The 18,022-nt window shown below is 39.1% G+C and overlaps 1 protein-coding gene across 3 annotated transcripts in view; it reads left to right on the top strand.

Annotated features, from left to right (window-relative positions):
- LOC106089753 (probable serine/threonine-protein kinase DDB_G0282963) overlaps positions 1–18,022 on the top strand; it is a 175,148-nt gene that overhangs the window by 33,101 nt on the left and 124,025 nt on the right. For all 3 annotated transcript variants that reach the window (XM_013255722.2, XM_059364326.1, XM_059364325.1), the window contains exon 3: positions 8,696–8,736. The gene's annotated coding sequence lies outside the window, so the exon portion shown is untranslated. The remainder of the gene's footprint in view (positions 1–8,695; positions 8,737–18,022) is intronic.

The following is an 18,022-nucleotide window of genomic DNA, read 5'->3' as shown; positions in this document are numbered from 1 at the left end:
AGCTTGGTTTTGATGGATTATTTTAGTACATTGTAAAATTTTTGGAATTATAGTTATTGCAATCGGTAACAAGCATTACCGGACCAAGATAACAATGGTCTCGTTGTATTCGAAAATTGCAAGACCTGTAATGTTATATGGTGCTGTATTTTGGTGGGCAATGGGTAGGAGTAGATAGTAGATTTTTCCTCCCCATCCTATGGTAGTGGGTATAAAAAATAGTTTAAATTTGGAAAACGTAAATTGAAGGATCATCAATGAGGCCGAGCTTATACGTTTCGAAAAAGAAGTGAACCTCCAGTGCTGCAGGTAGTCACTAAGGAGAGGAGGAGGATATCCATCTGGTTAAAAAGTTTGTCGTATTGTCCAAACTATAACCTATGCAACAAATACTCTTGACTCCGTCGACGCTTATTGCAATCAAGCTTATTTGGGCAATTTAAGTTCAGTGCAATAGCTGATGTGTAAATTACCGTTAAAATTTCAGTTTTAAACTCTCCATTTGTAGATTATGGGGGATTATGTAAAATTTAAATTAATATACTTTTTATACAGTTAAATGGCAAAGTTTCTTGATTTTTTCATTGTTGCCATGTTTCACTTGTTTTCTCCATTAAGCTGGGGTATTGTGTGGTCGATGGTCAGCTAGAACTTTTAACGATAGTTGTAGTTGTTATTGTTCGTTGGTTTTTGTCGATATCAAAAGTTCTGACTTACAATTTTTTGTTGTATGCTGGTCTTCATCAGGGTATTGTTTTGGGGGCCAGATATGATCGGGACTTGTTTTTTTGGTGGGAGCGGCAAACAATGCCTTCACTTTAGTTGATTTTCCATGTTGATTCCAAACAACTTGGTAAGTTTCCGGAAATGTTTTTCTCAGCACAGTCCTCTAAGGAGTTTATTTCTGCCACTTTTTGTCCTTTAATGGGGTTTCGTATAGAATAGTTTTTGTATTTTATTTATAAAAAGGAAACAAAAAAGGATTGTTGTGCCCAAAGGAAGTGCTCATCTATTCTCCGTTCGATAACTTTTGATAATGGGGTTATTGCTAGTAAAGAATTATATGACATGAATGTTTAAGAAAGATTCCTTTAACATTCTTTTAATAACGAAAAAGGGGCATTGTAATATTTGCCCCCTTTTTTTTGACTGCTAATTATTTCTTTTTAACTCAATTTGCTGTGAAGTAATTTTGCAGCTGAGGTCCTTTCCTTGCAATATATTTCTTCCTTGAATACATCTACATGCTAAACATGTAGATCTCCTTATATTAAACTTAAGTATATGTTATGATGAAGTGTGTAGTGAGTGTGAATACCTGCCAATTTTACTACAGTTCTTTTGGCTTTTTTTTCCTTGAACCGAAAATAAATCCCTCTGTTCTACTCTGTTGCATTTGTATATGGACTTGAATGTAGGAAAATTCTATTTATGTTGCCTGCCACACATTCTTTGCAGCTGAATTGCTGCTACTTGCTGTCGTTGTCGTTGTTTGAATAGTTTATATATGATGTTTAAGCCATTTGTTTTATTAACTTGTAATGAACATGAAGAACGACTATTGGTTGCAAGCAGAGTGGATTTTGTCTATGAATGGTGTGTTTTGGCCCAAAAAAGAAGCAGTAGCCAAGTTTTATTGCTTTAAACACAAAAATTTACATTTACATTGAGTGTATGCGGAGCTATAAAGAAGGGTTTCCCAGCAAACTATGTGGAAGGAATTTGTTTGTACACAGAGAAAAAGGGATGATATTTCATTAAGGCAAGATGGGTTTGATTAGGTTCAATGGAGGGTGCAAATATTAATCCGCACCATGCCACTATGGACATAGGGCATGTTGTGCGCTCAAAAAAAAATATTTAGGTCAGCAATTCCATGTTGCTTACAAAATCCCTGATTGTTTTCCCTACCACGACATAAAGTCTGGTATTGTGTCTCACCCTAAGTGCCAGTGTCTGTTAGCCGCGAAAGCCGGACAATGAAAGCGAAAGCCGGACATCATCTTCCCCACATGGCGCCACTTGCCCCATCGATTTTACGTTAGTGAGCTCATAGTCCTGTGTGTCTTGTTGTAATACCGAAAGCTTTACTGACCTCCTGCAACTTCCTCTCAGTAATAGCCTCGACTTCTCCGGGTCTCACCATAGAATATTCCTCGTCCTACCGACCGTTTCGCTACTCAACTTTATTATATGCGCGTTCGTAGATCACGCTCTTAACTCGGACTGCGTCGACCCGAAAGGCTTCGGTTTAACCAAAGTTAAGGCAGGTTACTTAGCAGGCTTTAAGGGACCTTTCGAGCATTAAGCCGAATTCGAAACTCAAAACAGATTTCCAAGCCTCTGAAATATCTAAATCAGGCATTGCTTTTTAAGTTTTCTGGACATGAAAGACTCTCGGAAGCGGCTCTGTGGCAGCCGAAAGGATGTGTCGATGTTTCTCTCTTTGCTTTTTCCAGAATTCGGGTTAGTGTGAATATATATTGGGTTGCCCAAAAAGTAATTGCGGATTTTTCAAATAGTCGGCGTTGACAAATTTTTTCACAGCTTGTGACTCTTTAATTGCATTCTTTCTTCTGTCAGTTATCGGCTGTTACTTTTAGCTTGCTTTAGAAAAAAAAGTGTAAAAAAGTATATTTGATTAAAGTTCATTCTAAGTTTTATTAAAAATGCATTTACTTTCTTTTAAAAAATCCGCAATTACTTTTTGGGCAACCCAATAATATAGTGGATTCACCAGGTTTAAACCGCATTAATGGGGCCCAATACGCTCGAAGGGCCCCACTACGAAAGTAGTTGGAATATACTGTCTTGTCCACTTTTTCTTTTTCGGAACATAGAATTCTGAGGTTCAAATCATTCCCCTCCGCCCTTTTAAAGTTTACCTGGAAACCCATCGGTTCTTGCTGCCTTGTTGGTCTTGAGCTGGGTTTCTTCTACGATTACCTCATTCTGACTGGGAAGTAAAGTTTTATAGATTAATTTTGTGGCATTGTCATCACAACCACTATTAGACACCAACAGTTCGCGAACAAACGTCAAATTCAACGATTCACTTAAAAAACGGACTGAACGATTTCATATCAGTCGGTTTTCCTAGTTCAGCACCTCAACGCAACTCATTTATCACATATTGACTTTGTTTTAAGTGGTAAAAGAAGAAATACAACACACTGAGCGAACTGAACTAGTGAACTGAACTAGTGAACCAACTGAACTAGTGAACTAACTGAACTAGTGAACTAACTGAACTATTAAACTAACTGAACTAGTGAACTAACTGAAATATTGAACTAACTCAACTAGTGCACTAAATGAACTAGTGAACTAACTGAACTAGTGAACTAATTGATGGAGCTGAGCTTATGTGGGTGTAATAAATTAATAAATGCTCTTTATAAACACCAGATAATGTTAGTCATCGTATTGCTACTGGCGAAAAACTGAAGTATTAGAGTAACTGAACTATTTAGCTAACTGAAACTAGTAAACAAACTGAACTAATTATCTAGCTAAACTAGTATACTAACTGATATGGTGAACTAACTGAATTAACGAACTAACTTGGTCATATAGCGATCTGACTGAACTAGTGAAGTAACTGATCTGGTGAACTAACTGAACTAGTGTACTAAGTTAATTCACTGCATTAGCTGTGCCAAAGGGCTTTCATAATCTAGTAGGAACCCTTGCAATCATGGGTAACCTTACTTATAGCACTAGCAGTCAGTCTTTGGCTAGCGTTCTTTGACGCAAAAGCCAATGAGCCGCTATGCATTCTCAGCCTTCTGCAAGGAATTTTAGTTTAATATTAATTTATTGATATTTTTAATTTATTGATCAATAATTGCACATTTATTTACTGGAAGAAATATTTTCGACTGAACGAAATGCGCCGTTGAAGCGCCGTCCACCAGACCACAACACCATATAGCATTATAGGTCTAGCAAATGCATTATATACCCAATGCAAGAGTTGCCTTTCTTGCCCTTTCCAAAATGTTTGATTTGAAGCTCAATTTTTTGTCGAGCAAAACACCCAGCTATTTTGCGCTTTCTGTAAGTGGAACATTCTTTCCTCCCAAGGAGACAGGGGTCACTGTAGGTAACTTGTATCTCCTACTAAAAAGAACTACTTTTGCCTTGCACTTCACTGTTGCACGTAGAGCATTCTGAAGTCTTTCGAAGGCGACCATAATAGAATACGCAAAACTCCGATGGGGTGATCAAGTGGAGAGCGACATCTCCAAACTGGTTGTCAAAGATTGGAGATGAAGTGCAGAAGATCGAGGCGCTTGGAAAACTATTCTGCGTTCGGCTAGAGGAATAAATGTTCTGTAATGGCCAATTATACAACAAAAAAACAATTTAAGAAGGGCGCCTGGGGGACCACACCTCTCTAGAACCCCTGTTGCTCATGTCCCTATGACAGTTGCGGGAATCAATACTCATTTAATTACTAAATCCCTATGTAATTCTGCTGATTAGACCTTGAATTATGACACCATTTTTAATTAAAGATGAAACATACACCTGTTTGTATTTGTTTTTTTTCGTATTGTTGCCCTATGTAGCTTACAAGATCCTGGCTCGTGTCCTTAGTTTCTACATTACAACATTATTTGTTTTGTTTTATAAAAAAAAAACAGAGAATACAATGCATAAAGCGACCCCTTTGGAAACAAAAGAAAGTTAAATGTCGAAAGATGCGAATGAATCGAGTCTTTTGTTTTGTGGCATTATGGCATAAAAAGTAAAGGGGCTTCTTTTGATATGGAATGCCGCGCTTGTATTTGCATCACCACTGTGATTATGATGATGGAAATCCTTTTGGTCGAGTATGCCATTCAATTGTGAAACATCAATGGGGTTGTTACAAACGACAGCAGAAGAGGTGTTGTGTGTTCGTTTCTATAACCCCATTGTGTAGTTAACATTTTATGAAATGTCAACACATTTTCAAGGGCTTCTTTTTGTAATTATGAAAATGTAATAGTATTTTGCTTTAGTGGATTTGCCATGCAATTATTTATTCTGATTTAATGGAAACTTGGAGCAGTAATCACTGCGGGTTACCATTGGCATGTTAAATGTCATGCAGTATAGAACAACCAAGACATGGAAAGTAGCTAAAAAAGCTTATGGAGTTAAATAAAGTAACAGATCCGGAGGCTACCGTAGCGCAGAGTCCGCCTATGACGCTAAACGCCTGGGTTCGAATCCTGGCAACAATGTTAGCGGTGGTTTTCCCCTCCTAACGCTGGCAACATTTGGTAGGTACTATGCCATGTAAAATCTTCTCTCCAAAGAGGTGTCGCACTGAGGTATGCCATTCGGACTTGGCTACAAAAAGGAGGCCCCTTATCTTTGAGCCTAAACTTGCATCGGACTGCACTCATTGATATTTGAAATTCGTATTCTACTCCCAAATACCTTTATTTGAGCCCCATATTGTGATGGTCAGTAAAAAATTGCTGTTTGGGGGGTATTTTGGGAAAGGGGTAGACCCCCAGAAAATTGGTCCCGAAAGTAGTGGGTATCAATTCTTGTTCTACCCCCCAATACCTTTCATTTAAGATCCACATTGATATGGTCGGTAAATATGCCTGATTTAGGGGTGTTTTGGGGAATGGGGTGGTCTCTCAAATACTTAGCCCGGAAAATATATCAATATGAGCTTCATTCATTTGAGCCCCAACGTGCTCTATACTCATATATCTATATATCATTTATTTGAACCCCATATTGCCATTGGCCTTAGAATTGGATATCAAGTTCGTTTTCTCATCTCATTTAAACTCCTTATTGCAAAAGTCAGAAAATATGTCCGGTTTGGGGTATTGGCCCTAAAAACTATAAATATTTAGTTCCACTTCCTTTAAAACCCAAATTGTAATGGAGAACAAATACTTCCTATTTGGGGATTGTTATGGTGGTGCGACGTCCCCTAGAGAGTAGTTCCCTAATGTTGATATCAGATACGTGGTCTTCTTCAGCCCCATATTTCCATAGTCGGAAGCATGACCGGCTTGGGGGGTGTTTTGGGATCAGCGGCTACTCAGTGAGTTGGCCTTGAAAATATATATCGGATTTGTGTTCTACTCTAGAAACCCTCTTATTTGATCCACATATTGCAATAGTCAGCAAATTCGTCCTATTTGGTTGGTGTAGTGGGGTTGGGATGGCTCCATAGACACTTTTCCCGAATATTGATATCAGATTCATGCTTTACTCCCAATGACCTTTCAATTGAGCCCCATATTGCTATGGTCGTAAATTTGTCCGCTTTGGGGAGGGGGGTGTTGTGGGGGTGGGTTGGTCCCATAGACACATTTCCCGAATATTGCTATCAGATTCGTGCTTTACTCCCAAAAACCTTTCATTTGAGCCCCATATTGCTATGGTCGTAAATTTGTCCCCTTTGGGGGATGTTTTTGGGAAGAGACGGCCCCCCAAACACTTGGTCCCATATTTGGATATCAGATTCGAATTCTACACTCAAATGCCTTTTATTCAAGCCCCATATTCCCATGGACAGTAAATAAGTGCTGTTTGGGGGGTGTTTTGGAGAAGGGGTGAACCCCCAGAAACGTGGTCTCACATTTGGATATTAGATTCGTCTTCTAATCGCAAATACCTTTCATTTGAGTCCCATATTACCATGGTCGGTAAATATGTCCGATTTAGTGGTGTTTTGGGGGTTGGGGTGGCCCCCTAACACTTGGCCCGACAATTGGATATCAGATACGTTTTCTTATCCTAAATACCTTTCATTTGAGTCCCATATAGTCGTGATTGGTCTAAATATATGTTTGGTAGGTTTTAGGGTGGGGCGGCCCCCTTAGGTACCCGATCCGAAATTTGGATACCAAATTTTTATTTTTAGGGTGCTATATGGGAGCACACAAAATTTCGCTTAAATCGCACCATCCATCTCCGAGATCTGGCGTTTCTGAAAATTAGGGTAAGGGGGAGGGTCCGCCCCCCTTCAGATATCATAAAATTTAGTACCCTATTTTCACCACGGGATCATTATGCACCATCTGTGAAAATTTTAAGAAAATCGGTTCAGCCGTTTCTGAGTCTATAAGGAACACACAAACAAACACAAATTGATTTTTATACCCACCACCGAAGGATGGGGGTATATTAATTTTGTCATTCCGTTTGCAACACATCGAAATATCTATTTCCGACCCCATAAAGTATATATATATTCTTGATCAGCGTAAAAATCTAAGACGATCTAGACATGTCCGTCCGTCTGTCTGTTGAAATCACGCTACAGTCTTTAAAAATAGAGATATTGAGCTGAAATTTTGCACAGACTCTTTTTTTGTCCATAAGCAGGTTAAGTTCGAAGATGGGCTATATCGGACTATATCTTGATATAGCCCCCATATAGACCGATCCGCCGATTTAGGGTCTTAGGCCCATAGCATCATTTATTACCCGATTTTGCTGAAATTTGAAACAGTGAGTTGCGTTAGGCCCTTCGACATCCTTCGTCATTTTGGCCCAGATCGGTCCAAATTTGGATATAGCTGCCAAATAGACCGATCCTCCGATTTAGGGTCTTAGGCCCATAAAAGCCACATTTATTATCCGATTTTGCTGAAATTTGGGACAGTGAGTTGTGTTGAGCCCTTCGGCATCTTTCGTCATTTTGGCCCAGATCGGTCCAGATTTGGATATAGCTGCCATATAAACCGATCCTCAGATTTAGGGTCTTAGGCCCATTAAAGCCGCATTTATTACCTGATTTTGCTGAAATTTGAAACAGTGAGTTGCGTTAGGCCCTTCGACATCCTTCGTCATTTTGGCCCAGATCTGTCCAAATTTGGATATAGCTGCCATATAGACCGATCCTCCGATTTAGGGTCTTAGGCCCATAAAAGCCACATTTATTATCCGATTTTGCTGAAATTTGGGACAGTGAGTTGTGTTGAGCCCTTCGGCATCTTTCGTCATTTTGGCCAGATCGGTCCAGATTTGGATATAGCTGCCATATAGACCGATCCTCCGATTTAGGGTCTTAGGCCCATTAAAGCCGCATTTATTATACGATTTTGCTGAAATTTGGGTCAGTGAGTTGCCTTAGTCCCTTCGATATCTTTCTTTAATTTGGCACTGATCGGTTCAGATTTGGATACAGCTGCCATATAGACCGATCTCTCGATTTAAGGTTTTGGGCCCATAAAAAGCGCATTTATTGTCCGATGTCGCCGAAATTTAGGACAGTGAGTTGTGTTGAGCCCTTCGATATCTTTCTTCAATTTGGCACTGATCGGTTCAGATTTGGATCTAGCTGCCATATAGACCGATCTCTGGATTTAAGGTTTTGGGCACATAAAAAGCGTATTTATTGTCCGATGTCGCCGAAATTTGGGACAGTGAGGTGTGTTGGGCTCTTCGATGTTGGTCTTCAATTTGGCTCAGATCGAACCAGATTTGGATATAGCTGCCATATAGACTCTCGGTTGAACAATGACTTGTACTTATAAGCATTTGGTTTAAATCTTTTGATATGTCTATATAGCTGCTATTGGGCATAAGGTATGCATTTTTCACTGGATTTTGACGAAAGGTTGTTCACATATATACCCGAGGTGGTGGGTATCCTTTTTACTTGTTATATATAAGATTGTAAATATATACCAAATATTTATACAAAATTTGATTTTTTTCATTGCAGCTCTTTGGTCTTGCGAAAAGTTCACAACAGCTCTAAATTCTGTAAGTTGCATTATACAAGCATGTTATAAATATTTTCTAATAACTTCACATATTCATAACATATCACACTCTCCAAAGTTCAATAGCCCCTCATTTAGTTTTCTTAACTACCTACCTACCTATTGGAAACACATTTTATTATAAAAATAGCAACAAATAAATTTATCTGTATACATAGCTTTAATTAAATTTGTATATCTGCAGTGCATAATTTCTCTCTTTTTTATATTTAGAATACTTTTACCTGTATTTTAGCGATTCGAACTTTGTGTGTTCTCCACACCCTAAATGGGGTGAGGAAAATCTATTTTTATGTGTTTGGGCATTTTTTTTTGCAACAGAACACTGTTGAACTCGATTGATTTTTTTTTCGTTTTTCCTTTTTTTTATGCCACGCCATATGATTGCAATTTTTGGCATTTTGTCAAGAGTTATGAATTTTTGTGGAGCAAATTTGTTGTTTTTTCTTGTGTGGGGTTTTTCGGAAAAGGCTTTCTTTAATTTTAATGCATACTAATTTAGGTGTGGAAATGGGAGAACTTTGTTTTTATTTCTAAGAATTATTATGACAAGGGAATAAAGCGATCTAAAAGAATTTTTGAAATTTAAAATTATTGCCGTAATGTTTAAAATTAACGAATTTTAAGCGTATGTCCTACATCCAGAGAAAATTTGATGGCAAACGTGTTCATTTCAGTACCATACGGTATTGACAGTAAAGCAACACCGTATGGTACAAAAACAATACCGGGTGGCGCGGATGAAATGATGATGAAATGATTAATACCGTTTGGTACTACAATAGCCTTATTACCAAACTGGTATTGATTTTAATACCAATCTGTTGTTGGTTTTAGTACCACATCGTTATTGGTTTTCGTACCACAAAAAAAAACCATTGAAAATAATTTTAATCTTATTTTATTTCGATAATTAATGTTTATAATTACAAAAGTAATGTCACACCGTGACCAACCTCAATTCTTTGTATTCAGCAATTGATTCAATAGTCATCAATTGCCAGAAGCTGTCTTCATATGAATACACCAACACAGCATCGTTTTCCATACATTGGACTATCATGTTTTTGTTGTCGAATGTCCTAAGAATTTGTACAATTTCGATTTTCACCGCTTTCAAGTATTTGAACAGGTTTTTACGCACTCAAATTGTATTAAAACATTTTATTTATTTCTTTAACAATTATTTTATAATCGAGACAATTTTTTAAGTACAAAGCTCAACAACACTTCTGGCGCGATGACAAGAATATAAATGTGACGCCGTCTATTCTTAATAACCTCCTTTGTCTGGTATTGAACTAATACCAAATGGTATTAAAAATCGACAACGATTACAAGAATATAAATGTGACGCCGTCAATTCTTAATAGCCTCCTTTGTCTGGTATTGAATTGATACCAAATGGTATTCAAAATCTTTGCCAATGACGTGCACAAAATAATACCAGGCGGCATTGGCAAAGTACCGCCATTTTTCAATAATACCAAATGGTATTAAAAATCGACAGCGATTACAAGAATATAAATGTGACGCCGTCAATTCTTAATAGCCTCCTATGTCTGGTATTGAATTGATACCAAATGGTATTAAAAATCTTTGCCAATGACGTGCACAAAATAATACCAGGCGGCATTGGCAAATTACCGTCATTTTTCAATCAGTATATACACCCAAAACGAGGTATATAGGTATAAAGTTCGAGCGGCTTTGGCTTATTGGCCAAACATCACATCGATTTATAATAGGGCAAATCGATTCATGTTTAGATACAGCTTCAATATAATTTGATCTCCCAATTTAATTTCTTTAGCCTATAGAGGTCGCTATTCTTATCTGAGTTGGCTTAAATTGCACGATGACCTTTAACATTTGAGCCAATAAGAACCCAAATTGGCTCATAACCCAATATAACTCCCCCCAAATATACCTATCTCTCAATTTTACTTTTTGGGCCTCTAAAAGGCGCAAGTTCTTATCCTATTTGGTTGAAATTTCTACTACTACCTCAAAAATTCAAAGCATGTATGGTACGAATGGGTCCCTTTAAGCTCGTCTCGAAAGAGATGAAAACAAAAATTGTGAAATTTAATGATCAGGCAAAAAAACTTGAAAATGATTTTAATTTTATTTAAAAATTAAATTTTAATTCTTTAGCCTATAGAGGGCGCTCTCTCAATTTTACTTCTTGAGCCTCTTAAAGGTGCAAGTTCTTATCCCATTTGACTGAAATTTTACGCAGAAATTTCTACTATTACCTCACAAAATTAAAGCATGTATGATACCAATCGGTCCGTAGCCTGATGTAGCTTCCATATAAACGATATCCCGATTTTATGTCTTTAGCCTATAGAGTGTGCAATGCTTTTTCGACTTTGCTAAAATTTTGCACGATGACTATTATGACCCATAACATCCATACCATGAACAAAAATCTCCCCATTTTACTTTTTGTTATTTTGCAGGGGGTTGCTTGAGCTTATGACCACAAGAATGTGTTTAGATTTTTTATTTTTATCATTGCCTTTTTATATATGTTTTTATTTTGTTTTTTTTTTTTATGTAGAGTATTTTATTTTTTTTAGGTGAGGTTAGGTTGAAAAGAGCTTGAAGATATTAATCCCCCCATGCCACGTTGGACATACACCAAAGCCTGTAATCGGCTTGTTGTGCGCTCGAAAAACTAAAAAGTAACCTAAACAAAGAAAATCTAAGTTTGGAATTCCGTGCTACCTACAAAATCCTTAATTGTTTTCTATACCACTCCCCTAAGTTGGTTCATGTCTGGTATCCTGCCTCCACTTAAGTACCAGTGTCTTTTAGCCGCGAAAGTCAGGCAATGACATAGGAAAAGCTCCAACGTTTCATCATCTTTCCCACATGCTGTCACTTGCCGCACCGATTTTGCATAAGTTAGCTCGTAGTCCTATGTGTCTCGTTATGACACCAAAAGCTATACTGACCTCCTTCTTACTTCCTTTCAGTAATTGCCTCGTCCTCTCACGATCCGGATCACCCCATAGGATTTTCGCCGTCCTACCGACGGTTTCGCTGTTACATAGTGTTATATGCGCGTTTGTCGCCCCCCCCCCCCACTTAATCGGACTGCGTCGCCCCGTTTTATTATACCCACCACCATAGGATAGGGGTATACCAATCTAGTCATTCCGTTTCTAACCCCTGAACATATTCGTCTAAGACTCCATAATGTTGATATAAAGGGTGATTTTTTTGAGGTTAGGATTTTCATGCATTAGTATTTGACAGATCACGTGGGATTTCAGACATGGTGTCAAAGAGAAAGATGCTCAGTATGCTTTGACATTTCATCATGAATAGACTTACTAATGAGCAACGCTTGCAAATCATTGAATTTTATTACCAAAATCAGTGTTCGGTTCGAAATGTGTTCATTCACCGTAACGTTGCGTCCAACAGCATCTTTGAAAAAATACGGTCCAATGATTCCACCAGCGTACAAACCACACCAAACAGTGCATTTTTCGGGATGCATGGGCAGTTCTTGAACGGCTTCTGGTTGCTCTTCACTCCAAATGCGGCAATTTTGCTTATTTACGTAGCCATTCAACCAGAAATGAGCCTCATCGCTGAACAAAATTTGTCTAAATTTGAACACATTTCGAACCGAACACTGATTTTGGTAATAAAATTCAATGATTTGCAAGCGTTGCTCGTTAGTAAGTCTATTCATGATGAAATGTCAAAGCATACTGAGCATCTTTCTCTTTGACACCATGTCTGAAATCCCACGTGATCTGTCAAATACTAATGCATGAAAATCCTAACCTCAAAAAAATCACCCTTTATATTCTCGTCTCGACGTTCTGAGTCGATCTACCCATTTCCGTCTGTCGATATCACGATAGAGGTTGAACGCGTAAAGCTATTCGCATGAAATTTTGCACAGATACTTTATACTAATGTAGGTCGGCCGGGATTGTCAATGGACCATATCGGTTCAGATTTAGATATAGCTTCCATATAAACCGATCTCCTGATTTGACTTCTTGAGCCCCTGGAGGCCGCAACTTTTGTCCGAGTTGGCTGAAATTTAGCATGTAGTGTTTTTTTATGACTTGCATATGCGAAATAAGTCCTCATTAAGCATTTGAGGTGTCAGGACATTTGAAGTCGATCTAGCCATGTCCTCCCGTCCTTCCGTCTGTCTGTCGACAGCACGCTACCTTTCGAAGGAGTAAAGCTTGGCGCTGGCACAAATACATTTTATTAGTTTAGGTCGGTTGGGATTGTAAATGGATCAAATCGGTCCATGTCGGTCCTGACTTCCTAAGTCTCTAGAGGGCGCAATTCCAATTCGATTTGGCTGAAATTTTGCGCGAGGTGTTTTGTTATGACATCCAACAACTGAGCTAAGTATGGTTCAAATCGGTCCATAACCTGATACAGCTGTTATATAAACAAATTTTGAATCTGACTTCTTGAGCCTCTAGAGGGCGCAATTCTTAACCGATTTGACTAAAATTCAGTATGACGTCATTTGTTATGACTTTCAACAACAGTGCCTAATGTGGTTTAAATCGGTCCATAATCTGATATAGCTGCCATATAAACCGATCTGGAATCTTGACTTCTTGAGCCCCAAGGGGCTTCTCTCCCTTCAACATACGTGTCACATATGGTCTGAAGCGGTCGATATTCTACGAATCTACCTTCCAATTTATTCCTCAATGTTTGTCCTTTTTATAGGCAATCAATTGCTGATTATTTTGTAGACGACGTCGGGGAAGTTTGTCAAGGGGAAGATAGGGGTAGATAAAGCAACATTTCCATATTCATTTATTTGACGACAAAAGTATAATAACATGAAATTTATGGTCTATTAGCACTAGCAAACTTTGTCGTCATAAATACCACAGAGACGTGGCCTAGGCAAACAAAAAAACCAAGAAAATTTATTGAGTTATGAATATTCTAGCTCTGTGAATACAACTCAGTATTGTTCGTCTTGCGCCCGGTGATATAACAAAAAAGAAAGTTTTCTAAACTTGCAACTTTCAACTGTTTTTTGGAAAATATTTTCATGCAATTTTTCTTTTTTTATATCACTTTATTTTTTATGAGCATTTTCAATTTGTAACATATTCTTCGCCACCACCACCACCACCATCATCCCATTTGCTTGTGCTCTGAGTAGTCTCACTGATGATTAATAACACCCAGACAACGAGTGGCTATCGGAGTAAAGTTTTTGTTTTGCCGTAGGAAAACTTATTTGAAATTTTCAAAAGAACCGCAGCCGCAGAAGTTTTTGTATATCACTGTGCTGGGCACAATGAGCAAATAAAACGCTTTTCAACTACCCAACAAAGTAGCGCGACAACTGTGACAACACTCATCAGACTGCCAACAATGATGATGATGATGCTGATGATGTGGCGAAAAACTTGCTGTTTCAAAACACTGGCGTAATGTAAGCACGCCGCGCGCTGACGCCGCAATAGTTTTGCAATGACGTAACTTTCCGGTATTTCATTGATATCGTCAAAGTTTTTTTTTTATTTTATTTTATTTTCCTTTTCATTTCATCATTCTAAGCTCTGCCTACTCATTTTCCATGCCATTACAAATCATTTCACAAACTTCCACTTAATTTGTTGCGTATCCTTGTTGAAGCCCATGGCATGGATAAAAAAGTAAAAGCGTGCTAAGTTCGGCCGGGCCGAATCTTGGGAACCCACCACCATGTATCGCGTGTGTCAAGTTCTTTGGCCGATATCTCTGTAAAGACAAACAAAGGATAATGGATAAGAAATGCTATGCCATTTCAGCTATACCAAGTTATGAACCTTTGGCTGTTGGGGACCAAAGTGGAATTTGTTGAGAAAAGTTTCAGCCAAATCGTATACGAATTGCGCCCTTTAGAGGCTCAAGAAATAAAATTGGGAGATCTGTTAGTATGGTAGCTATATCAGGTTATGGACCGATTCAGTCCACATTTACATTGTTAAAGGTCAAGAAGTCGCTGTGCAAAATTTCAGCCAAATCGGATAAGAATTGCATCCTCTGAAGGCTCAAGAAGTATAATAGGGAGATCGGTTTATGTAGGAGCTATATCAGGTTGTGAACCCATTTGGGCCATACTTGACGCAGTTGTTGATTGTCAAACCGAAACACTTTGTGCACAATTTCAGCCAAATCGGTTTATTGTTGCGCCCTCTAGAGTCTCACGAACTCAAGATCCAAGATCGGATTATATATGGGAGTTATATCAGGTTATGAACCGATTTGAACCATATTTGCCGCGGTTGTTAGAAGATAGAATAAAACACTTAATGCAAAATTTCCACCAAATCGGATAATAATTTGCGTCCTCTAGTGGCTTAAAAAGTCAAGATCCGAGATCGGATTATATGGGAGGTTATGAACCGACTTGAACCATTTTTGACACCTTTGTTGGAAGTCATAACAAAATTTCTGCCAAATCGGATAAGAATTGCGCCCCGTAGAAGCTTAAGAAGTCAAGATCCAAGATCGGTTTATATGGCAGCTATATCAGGTTATGGACCTATTTGAACCATACTTAGCACAGTTATATCAACAAATTCAGCCGAACCGGATGGGAATAGCGCCCTCTAGTGGTTCAAGAAGTCAAGATTTGAACCATATTTGGCACATTTGTTGAAACTTATAAAAAAACACTACATGCAAAATTTTATCCAAATCGGATAAAAATTGCGCCCTCTAGAAGTTCAGGTTCCAAGATCGGTTTATATCCAATCTATATCAGTTTTAGACGGATTAAGCACAGTTATTGAAATCATAACGAAAGAAGTCATGCCGAATTTCTGCCAAATTGGATAGGAATTGCGCCCTCTAGATTCGCAAGAAATCTAGACCCCAGATCGGTTTCTATGGCAGCTTCATCAGGTTATATCCAGATTTGAACCGTACTCAGCACAGGTGCTGGAAATCATACCAAAACACCCCCTGCAACATTTTAGCCGAACCGGATGAGAATAGCGCCCTCTAGGGGCTCAAGAAGTCAAGTTCCAAGAGCGGTTTATATGGCAGCTATATCAAAACATGGACCGATATCGCCCATTTACAATCCCAACCGACCTATACTAATACGGAGTATTTGTGCAAAATTTTAAGCGGTTAGCTTTACTCCTTCGAAAGTTAGCGTGCTTTCGACACGGATGGACAAACGGATAGACGGACGGACATTGCATTATTTCAGCATCTTTTTCGTATTCTACCCTTTATCTACAGCCCCAAAGCGGACAATTTTTATGTACGACATAGCTCGTTGATCTGAGCTCAATGAATTCTTCCGCAATTTCAATTGGAAGCTTTGCTTACTTGATTGTGACGTAGATGTGTGATAGAGAAGGGAATTGATTGGAATGGAGTTATTTATTGGAATGGAGTTATTTATTCCAACCAAAATAAATTCGGTTAAATCGAAGAACCAAAGTTGGTTTAACCAGGCGTGCAGGAATGCCGTCAGATTGAAAGAGGAGGCATTCAGAAATTGGCGTTCAAATAAAAATGCCAGTAATGAATTACTGCGCAAACAGACAAGAACTTCGTATGACACAGTACTTAGACGCGAAAAGTTTCTGCACGAACATCGTCTTCGGGCCAAAGTTCTTGCTTCTCCAAGGGGAAGTATTAAAAGTTTTTGGCCGTTTGTGAAAAGAGTGAAGGGCAACTCATCGGCTATCCCGACTCTCATTAAAGACGACCACATATTCACTGACCCGATTGATAAGGCTAACCTGCTGGCTGACATGTTTGCGGCAAATTCTTCCCTGCCGGAAAGCGATCAACCTCTCCCCGTTACTGAAGACGTATCTAGTTCCATGCCTCAGATATATTTTCGAACACATGGAGTCAATAGGGTTTTTGCAGATCTCGACATAAATAAATCCCCAGGCCTAGATGGCATATCGTCACTTGCTTTATGCAAGCGTTCTTCCACGATCGCTCGTCCTTTACGCAATCTATTCAACCTTGCTTACAGTGCGGGTGTTTTCCTGGCGCGTTCCATGCCTCAGATATATTTTCGAACACGTGGAGTCAAAAGGGTTGTTGCAGATCTCGACGTAAATAAATCTCCGGGCCCGGATGGCATATCGTCACTTGTTTTGGACGCTCGCTCGTCCTTTACGCAATCTTTTCAACCTTGCTAACCGTGCGGGTGTTTTCCCGGTACGTTGGAAGATTGTGTACGTGCAGCCTATCCCAATGAAGGGTAAGGCAACGGACCCTGCGAATTACTGATTAATAGCGTAATGCTCTGCGCTTTCCAAGGAGAGCATGATCAATTACCATCTTGTGATGGTCTTCTTAGCGACCGACAATATGGGCTCCGCAGAAATCGCTCCACGGGTGAACTGATGGCATTCCTGTCTGAACGTTGGAGTCGCTCCATTCAGCAGTTCGGTGAGAGTAAGGTCGTGGCTCTGGATATCTCCAAGGCATTTGATTTGGTCTGACACGGTGCTCTCCTTTCAAAGCTTGTCGCTTTTGATGTCGATAATAACTTTGCTGGATTTATATCGAGTTTTCTCAGAGATCGCACTATAAAAGTTGTTGTAGTTTGGTTCTCATCCGACGTATGTAAATTGACCGCAGGAGCACCACTAGGCTCTGTCCTTTCTCCATCTCTTTTTCTTATTTTTATTGGCAATCTACTGGGTCTGACTTCGAATTCGATCTACTCATTCGCGGATGACAGCAACATCTGTCATTCATCTTCATTCGATCATAGGCCGAGTCTTCGAGAGATTGAAGACAGGAGGACGTAACACTCTGCCAGGATTTGCTGGCCATTTCTGGGGTCGAATGAACAGAGTAGATTTTAATGCACGCAAAACGAAGTGCTGTTTGTTGTTCCACAAACGATTCACTGAAACATTACAATCGTCAAGATCTATCGAGGGTGTAGGGTGTATCAAGCAGTCAGAGGCTCTTGATGTTCTGGGCATGAAGATTCTATGTGATGTCCATTGGTCAAAACATGTATACGAAGTGTCGAAGGAAGCATTCAAGTGCTTTGGCTTTCTTAAGCGGTGTAAGAAATATTTCACTCCCGCTGATCTTCTTAATATCTACACTACGTACATCAGGCCGAAGATGGAATATAATTCGCATATATGGACCGGAGCCCCAAAATCATCCTTGGAGCTGCTGGACCGTGTCCAGAGGCGGGCGTTGGTGTTGTTTGGAGATGGTAGGGTATCCAACTCTATTGTTTCCCTTGAACATCATCGAAATGT

The sequence above is a fragment of the Stomoxys calcitrans genome, chromosome 3 (genome assembly GCF_963082655.1).
Source record: "Stomoxys calcitrans chromosome 3, idStoCalc2.1, whole genome shotgun sequence".
Classification (NCBI taxonomy): Eukaryota; Metazoa; Arthropoda; class Insecta; order Diptera; family Muscidae; genus Stomoxys; species Stomoxys calcitrans.
The sequence above is the reverse complement of the archived record's forward strand: the minus strand, read 5'-3'. Positions and strand labels throughout refer to the sequence as shown.